The sequence below is a fragment of the Salvia miltiorrhiza genome, chromosome 3 (assembly GCF_028751815.1).
Source record: "Salvia miltiorrhiza cultivar Shanhuang (shh) chromosome 3, IMPLAD_Smil_shh, whole genome shotgun sequence".
Lineage (NCBI taxonomy): Eukaryota > Viridiplantae > Streptophyta > Magnoliopsida > Lamiales > Lamiaceae > Salvia > Salvia miltiorrhiza.
The window spans coordinates 3179129-3187560 of record NC_080389.1 but is presented as its reverse complement, the minus strand read 5'-3'; the positions used below and the strand labels follow the sequence as shown (position 1 = coordinate 3187560).

Sequence of the window (8432 nt, the reverse complement as noted above, 5' to 3'; positions counted from 1 at the left end):
CTTGATTTTGAAATCAAAATTTTAACAACTTTATTTTCAAAGCACGACATGAAGATGTCAGAAAAATAATTAACTACTCCCTCCGTCCACGAATTAAAGCCCTACTTGCACTTAAATTTTTGTCCACCAATTAAAGCCCTATTGTGCTTTATGTACCTTTTTACTCTTCTTCTTTTCCTATATTTACTACCATTTGCCACTAATGGACTCACCTTACAACAACTTTATTATTTTTATATTCTATATTTATTACACTTTATCACTAGTGGACCCACCACACAACACCTTTAACACTTTAGTCAACTACTTTATCACTTTAGTCAACTACCCTTATATTTCATTCACAAAACATTTTTCAGCTTTCTTAATCTCCGTGCCTACCCTCAAATAGGGCTTTAATTCGTGGACGGAGGGAGTAATTAATAAAACTTGTACTAAGGAAAAACTCTAAATATAAAATAATATCTTTTTAGCAGCGGAAAATATAACAAAATAAAATCTTTATATAATTAAAAAATTATGTATGTATCCACGTATATATTTTTGTAAAGATATAAATTCTTAAATAAATATTTGAAATGAATTTAAATATAAATTAAACAAGTCATGACATTAAAATAACATAACAACATTTATTTAAACAAATCCCAAATAGTATAGAATTTCAGAGTTTACATAACCAAAAGATATCACATGAAATAACATAATATGTTTTAAGAAACATTTATTTTTAAATAGATTCGACGCGCCCATTCGACTTGTGACACCCAAATTCATTTTAATTTTAAATGAAAACACACGTGGAAAATAATGACTATAAATAAATATTTAATGTGAAAATAGGGAAATAAATATCTTATGTTAAAATACTTTACTAAACATAACGTTTTTTAAGTATAACTAAATTCAAAACATTTTACTCGCCATTCGACCTTCCACGCGCTTCCGGCCTTTAAAACCTGAAAATGTTAAATATGGGATGAGCATACAGGGTACACTCAGTGTGGAAACATGCAATAATTGTCCATGTTAATAAAATGGTAACACATATTGTCATAACGTAACATAAATTTCCATACGCACTGTGGCAACTCCAAGGACTTTAATGTCCCGGACCCTATATGTGGGCCCCTGGCGACAATATAATGGTTGCAACCCTGTAACATGAAATCGCATTGTGGCATACCAAGGACGGTGAAGTCCTGGACCAATTATGCTGGCCCCTAGCGATAAATATTTTTACAACACATACGGTAAACACATAATATTAAAATGGACAAATATTAACCACGTGCATGTACTGAAATAAATCCCACACCTGAAACTTGAACTTTTGAGTTTTGAAAATTAACTGCAAGAATTTAAAGTTCACGTCCTAGTCGCGCCGCACCTAGTCAGATAAATTCAAATAATTAACATAAGGGCCTAATTAAACTTTAGAAAATAATTTAGATTATTGGATCATATAAAAATAATTGATCTAATAAATTTAAGTAGTATAATATATTTTCTTATAAAAATATTTGGGTTGATATTTATTTTAAAAACAAATATAACCTATTTAAAATAAAATCCTGCAGCCCATTAAGAAATTAAAGGTTGAGTCCAAACATTTTTAATAAAACTTAAACCCATTAATAATTAAACTAACTAAAGCCCAAACCCATCTAACAAATCCCTAACTTAAATTCACACACCACAACACCCTCACAAACACACACCACTCACGCCACCCTCTCCTCTCTCTCTCTCGCTCACTCTTCCCCTTCCCGATTCTCCCTCTCCTGCGGCCTCCTGTCGCCGCGCCACCGGACGGCACGCCGCCGCCGGGAGCCGCCGGCTCTGCCTCCCCTTCCCATCTCCTCAACCTCTCTTCCTCTCCTCTTCTCTCCTTCGGTCTCCCCCTTCCGCCGCCAGCCGCTGCCTCATCTTCCCCTTCTCCGGCGACCCTTCGTCGCCTGCCAGCACCACCACCCCGTCCTTACCTCCTTCTCGCCGACCGCAGCAACAGCCACCATCGCCGCCCTCGCGTCGACAGCAGCAGCGCAGCCCAGTCATCTCCTCCCTCTGTCGCGACCGGAAAATCACGGCAGCAGCCAACACGATACCGCTGCCGCCGCCCCTGCACACGCAGCGGCGTCGTTGCTCCGGCGAGAAAATCCCTCACCTCATTTCATTTTAATTCCCCCCATTTTCTCTATTTATTTCCTTTTTCCATGTAATATATAAGATCTATTCTATTTGATTTCTTATTAAATATAAATGATAGATTTGATGATGTATGCATGTATGAATTTGGAAATCTTGGTTTTGAGCAGAGAATGAAGAAACAATTTAGATGCTGAAATAAAATTTCATAGTATCTGCACAAAAGAAATCAAAATTACCACTTGAGCGAAAATGAACAGACGAGAAGTTGGTGTAAGAAAACAAATGAGGAAAACGAATTGGGGATGATGAATTGAGGATGATGGATTGAGGTATAAATAGGAGAAGTTACGTCGGCAGCAATGAGAAGTAAATACTTGTTCGATGCTGTAGAATTCAAAGTTTTGAATGTGAAAGAAATCAAATTTCCTGCTGTAGAATTCAAAGTTTGATGCTGTGGAGGAATCAAAAATCAAAATTTGCTGCAGATGATAACAGATGGTGGCTGAGGAAATTTACACTTGCTTTCTAAGTTTCAGAATAAAATATAGCTGAAGATAAAATCAAAGTTTGCTGATCAAAGTTTGCTGCTGGAAATCAAAGTTTGCTGCTCAAAGTTTGCTGGAGTTTTGATCAAATCTGACGGAAAGGTACTACAGTGATATATGGCTGAAGCTGAGTAAATGTGGATATGTAGCTGAAGTCATTTTCATAAAAATTTATTTACACATTAATAATATATATATGGGCTTGTAATATATGATAGATAAATGGGCTTGTGTTGTTTCACAAAATAAATAAATGAGAATGAAAGAAAAACGTAGTAATTTGCTGTGATGAATTAAAACATGAAATCTCACAGAAACAATAAAATTACCAGCTGAAGTTTTGTGAAGGAAATATCAGAAATGAGAAGTCTGTTAACTTGAATGAAATTTGTGCTCTGGAAAATTTTGATGAAATGAAACCTAGCAAGTTATTTGGGTGAATTTTAAATGTGATAGCAGTGAGTGATACGTGGCTGAATAAAATTAGGTGACTGAAGGTGATTAAATCCGAATATGTGGCTAAGGAAAAACTGAACCACGTAACATCTCATTTAAATTAAAGAAAGACATATGGACTTATAATAATAATTGGGCTTTAAAGGTGATAAATGGGCTTTCAAATAATAAAATTTTAACCTAATTATCATAGAAAAAGAATAAAAACTATGGCCCAACATATTTATTAAAAATATTTGATAACATAAATTTGTATCTTTTTATAAATATAATCTATAGTTCAAAGTCATTTATCTAATTAGGGTGGTTAGATATCTGATAAGAATAAAAATAGGAATGGCTGGCTTGGAGACTTCTTTAAACAAATGTAAATAAATAGAGTAGAAATTGTTAATTTGCAGATACGAAAATAAGGTATCCAAATCCTTGAAATCATTAATAAACTATAAATGTTGAAACTTGAATAATTGTTTTAGGATCATTGCAAAAGAATTTGGCACATTAATAACAATAAGCCCAACACTAACAAAATTTATGAAAATATTTTATTCTTAATCCAAAATTAATATAATGTCCATGATAAATATATTTAAGTAAATAAATTTATTTAGGCCCAAATTTATATAAAAATATTTTTGGAATATAAAACTTTATTTCTATAGGTATAACCTAGAATTTAGAGTCATACATCTAGCTAGGGGCGCGATTAGATAATTCTCCACAAACTCGACTCATAGATTTATATTTTTAATATCTCGAAAATATAAAAATTTTCAAATAAAATTTGCAAAGGTAGTAAACGGTTTTGGGCTGTGACACATTAACCCATTAAAAAAAATCTATCTTCGACTTTATATTAATCATGAAAAGAATAGTTTTTCAAAAAAAATTATACTCCCTCCGTCCATGAAAGAAAAGTTAGTTGCTTATTAGGTGAGTAAGGAAAAAAGGTGAGTATCTGTCACGCGATATGCTACCAAAAAGATTTCTGGGCATCTTAAAATATGAAACTAATAAATAAGTCTACTTCTACAAAAAGAAAAAATTATATACTTTTGATTAATATTTAAATTTTCGAGCATTTCTTTCTCCAAAATATAATTTGGAAATAAATAATAAATTGATGAGAACCAGAAAAAAAAGTGTTTGTTTGTTAGCTAAATCTACAGTTTATCGGTTAGAGCATCCGCATTGGGGTTACATGATAGCCTACATGATTTTTTTAGTTTTGATTTTTATGTTTTTCACTTAAATTTAGGTCATAGTAATTTGGGTTGTGTGGATCCATGAAGGGTGTAGAGAGAGGAAGAAAGGAAGAAGTGAGGAAGATGAAGGAAAAAAATGAGGAAGAAGAAGAAGAAAAAGAGAACAAAAAGAAGAGAAGAAAAGAAAAAAGTAAAAAAAAAAAAAAAAAAAAACGGTCAAAAATCCCGCAAATCGAGGCCATGATATTCAAAATTCAAAAATTTTTTTAAAGGCGCGTGTAAAACACGCGCCTATCATCAACGGTCGATCGGGCTACACGATAGAACGTGTAGCCCTCGTGTAAGTGAGGGCTGCATCGGCTTACACGATAGCAGCCTTACACGAGTAAGCCGCAATCGTGTAACCGATGCGGATGCTCTTAGCCATTAGATTAATGCTCCCTAACTTACTTTTCAGCTACTAGCAGTAAGAACGTGCGATGCACGTTAAACACGTGTGTTTTTGTACTATGTAAATATAATTGATAGATATTATTATATAATTTTGAATATTTGTATTTTTTTTATTAATTTTATTTTTACTATGTAAATAAAATTCATAGATATTTTTATATAGTTTTGAATATTTGTATGAATTCATTTGACTATAATTGTAATTTAAAAAAGGAATCAATGCAACTATTAATGAATAAATTTAAATGCAATAAAGTAGTATTCATAATATACCTCTAAATAAAAACGGAAAAAATTCTACGATAAACATCCTAACTTATCTAAATACGGAGCAAGACGAATTTTAGATCTTCTCTTGTTTGATTTTGATGATTGGGGATGTCTTCTTCTTATTTTTGATTTGCAACCGAATGTTGTTCAACAGCAAATCGTCGTCGCTTGTAATCTCAATGTAGTCATCAAACTTTTTGTTGGCTACTCTTCTTTTTTTCTTTGGCGATTATGTGGGCTGCAACTCCATTATAGTTTTTTTCTTTCTAGACGGGTTTATCTTTTTTGATTTCTCGGGTGAATGTTTCTTTTCTTCCTCTTGAGTGGGCTCTTCTTCAATATCTCTAACATTGATGCTTTACATCGGTTGCGTCTTTTGCATTGTATTTGCTACAATATTGAGATTTTCCCGTTGATCGAATTTTATAGACTTGAGCATCACCATGAAGCGTATTTCTGTGTACACTTGTGTGCTTAATCCTCTATAGTATGTGGAGGTTGTTTTACCCTGTGAAAATGTTTAATTGTTATAATTATGTAATATCAAATTTTGTAATATGAATTATTTAAATTATAGTAAGTGTTTAAGTAAGAAATCTTAATTTACCTCTTTGATTAAAGAAACATCGATATTCATCCACAGAGCATCCTACATATACCTCTGCCGCTTGATCGAACAGTGTAACACGAGCATTGCAGTCGCCTTGTATAACATTTATTGTGATTCTGTATCTAGAAATATATGAAATGATAAAAATTATTATATGTTTGTTATTGTGTCATTAACTAATTTTAATTGGTAGTAGGTTTAAATTTGATAACTACCTGGGCGACGTCTCAAGAACTTCTTCATTGCATTTTTTGCATATTGCACTCTCATCAATTTTGGAGAAAGATGTGTTGCAATTTTTACAAGAATCATACCATATTGTTGCTTTATTTTCAACTTTGTCAATAATTCCCGTAAAGCAATACGAAACACCCAAATATATGTCAAAAAATAATATAGTCGATTATGTACTTTTGAAATGCATCATTAATTTTTTTATATATCGTACCTCCAATAATAAATGTTGATTGTCTCTGAGATCTTTAAGACACTACTTTAACATACAAATGACACTTGAAAATCTTCAAGTGTCATTTGTAGTGTCATTCGGAAATGTTCAAGTGTAATTTCCCGAATGAAGTAGTGTCATTCTGAAAATCATTTTCAGTTGCACGGTGCAACCGATTGCACATGAGTATTTGTGAATTTACATTTTCACAGCAAAAACTCTCAATTTTATCATCCAAATCTCACCATAAATGAACCAAATAGCATCAAACCTAAATTCCCGCGACCAGTTACCCCAATTCCAAATGCTCATTCACAAACATCGACAGGCTTCTCACTTATCGCCGTAAGTACTTCCTTCCACCATCATCTCCCCTTAAGCACCAATTGCTCCAAGAGTTTCATTGCTCTCCGGTTGGCGGCCACGGTGGAATTAAGAAAACCTTAGTTGGCCTCTCTGCCCTTTTTTATTGACCGCACATGCGCCGCCACGTGGAGGCCTTTGCCCGTGCTTGTACCACCTGCCAGCGGATTAAAACCCTTACCTCTGCTCCCGCTGGTCTTCTCCAACCGCTGCCCATCCCTGCGTTGGTTTGGAATGAGCTCACTATGGATTTCATTACCAATTTGTCAGTCTCTCATGGGTTTTCAGTGATATTAGTTGTCGTAGATCGCCTCACGAAAGCTGCCCACTTTGGTCCCCTTCATGCCGGGTTTACAGCTAGTAAAGTGGCTCGCCTTTTCACCGATATGGTGGTTAAGTTTCATGGTTTTCCCTCATCAATTATTTCGGATCGTGACCCCATCTTCATGAGCCGTTTTTGGTCCGAACCCTTTAAACTTAGCGGCACTTCGCTCAAGCATAGCTCGGCATATCATCCACAAACGGACGGCCAATCCGAGGTTGTCAATCGTTGTTTGGAACAATATCTCCGTGCTATGACGTCTGACCACCGCATGCAGCAGCACGCTAACAAGCATCATCGCGATACTTCCTTCAGTGTAGGTGATCTTGTCTGGGTGAAACTCCAGCCTTATCGCTAGGTTTCCGTCTCTCGTCGCCCTATTCCTAAGCTTGCCAAATGTTACTTTGGTCCTTATACAATTCTTGAGAAAATTGTCTGGACTTGCCATCGGGGAGCCGTATCCACCCAGTTTTCCATGTCTCGTTGCTCAAGCCATTTGTTGGTACTGCTTCTACTCCAATTACTCCACTCCCAGTTGCTTCGGATGGTCTGCCGCATTTGGTTCCTACTGTTGTTGTCGCAACCCGCACCATTTTCCTCAACGGTCGTCCTGACCCTCAAGTCTTAGTGCAATGGGACGGATGCTGCCACGTGGGAGCCTCTTGATTCATTTCGCCATACTTTTCCAGATTTTCACCTTGAGGACAAGGTGCTTTTCGAGGGTGGGGGAGTTGATACGAGCCCGTGCATTAAACCTCAACCCGAAGAAGCCTAACCTATTACTGTGCATGAGGAGGAAGAGCCAAGCCTAGCCCAAAGTCGTCCGCGTAGAGAAATCCCAAGGCCCGCACGATATACTACTTAAATGGACTGTTATTTCCTTGTATAGCTAATTTGTTGGGCCATGCTAAAGCCCATAAGATTAGGTTTAATTTCCTTCCTTCCATGATAAGTTTCATCCTGCTCCCTCATATATAGGGACGAGGATTGTTTTTGGGAGACATCAGAAAAATTGTATCTTCTTTTGGCCTGTTCTTGCGTGATCGTAAGAATTTGAAGGAGTTTCACGTTCTTTTGTTTTAATGGTGGTCTTCAAGTGTCCGTAGAAGGGCCCTATGCGCTTCCATCCACCCCGTTTCTAAGGTTTGAAGAAGAAACATACGAGTTGGAGTGATTATGGATTTAATGTTGTGATTTTGTAGGCAGGAGATGCTAGTGAGATTAGAATGATTGCAGAAATACTATCGGAGTGTGAAATACTGCAGCATTAAAACAAAACAAGAAAATAAACATTTCAAAATATCAATTAGATTCAAACAAAACAAATGGAATATTACAACTAGGGCTGTCAAACCTTGCGGGCCGGCCCGGCCCGGCCCAACCCAGCGGGCCTAGGCAATTTTTGGGCCGGGTCGGGCCGGCCCAAAATTTCAGCGGGCCTCGAACAATAAAGCACAGCCCGGCCCTATACTGGCCGCCGGGCGGGTCGGGCCAAAACGAGCCAAAAATTGATAAATTAATATATATATATATATATATATATATATATATAGAGTGGATTTTTAAAATGGCCACTTTCATATTGTAAAGATAAAAAATGTCCACTAAA

The 8432-nt window shown here is 35.9% G+C and overlaps 1 long non-coding RNA gene across 1 annotated transcript; it reads right to left on the bottom strand.

Annotated features, from left to right (window-relative positions):
- Positions 1-762: 762 nt before the first annotated feature.
- Positions 763-2017, bottom strand: LOC131017122 (uncharacterized). Its single transcript, XR_009099439.1, has 2 exons — positions 1319-2017; positions 763-959 (listed from the first exon to the last, which is right to left on the bottom strand). It is a non-coding gene; the product is annotated as an uncharacterized LOC131017122 (long non-coding RNA).
- Between the last annotated feature and the right edge of the window lie 6415 nt (positions 2018-8432).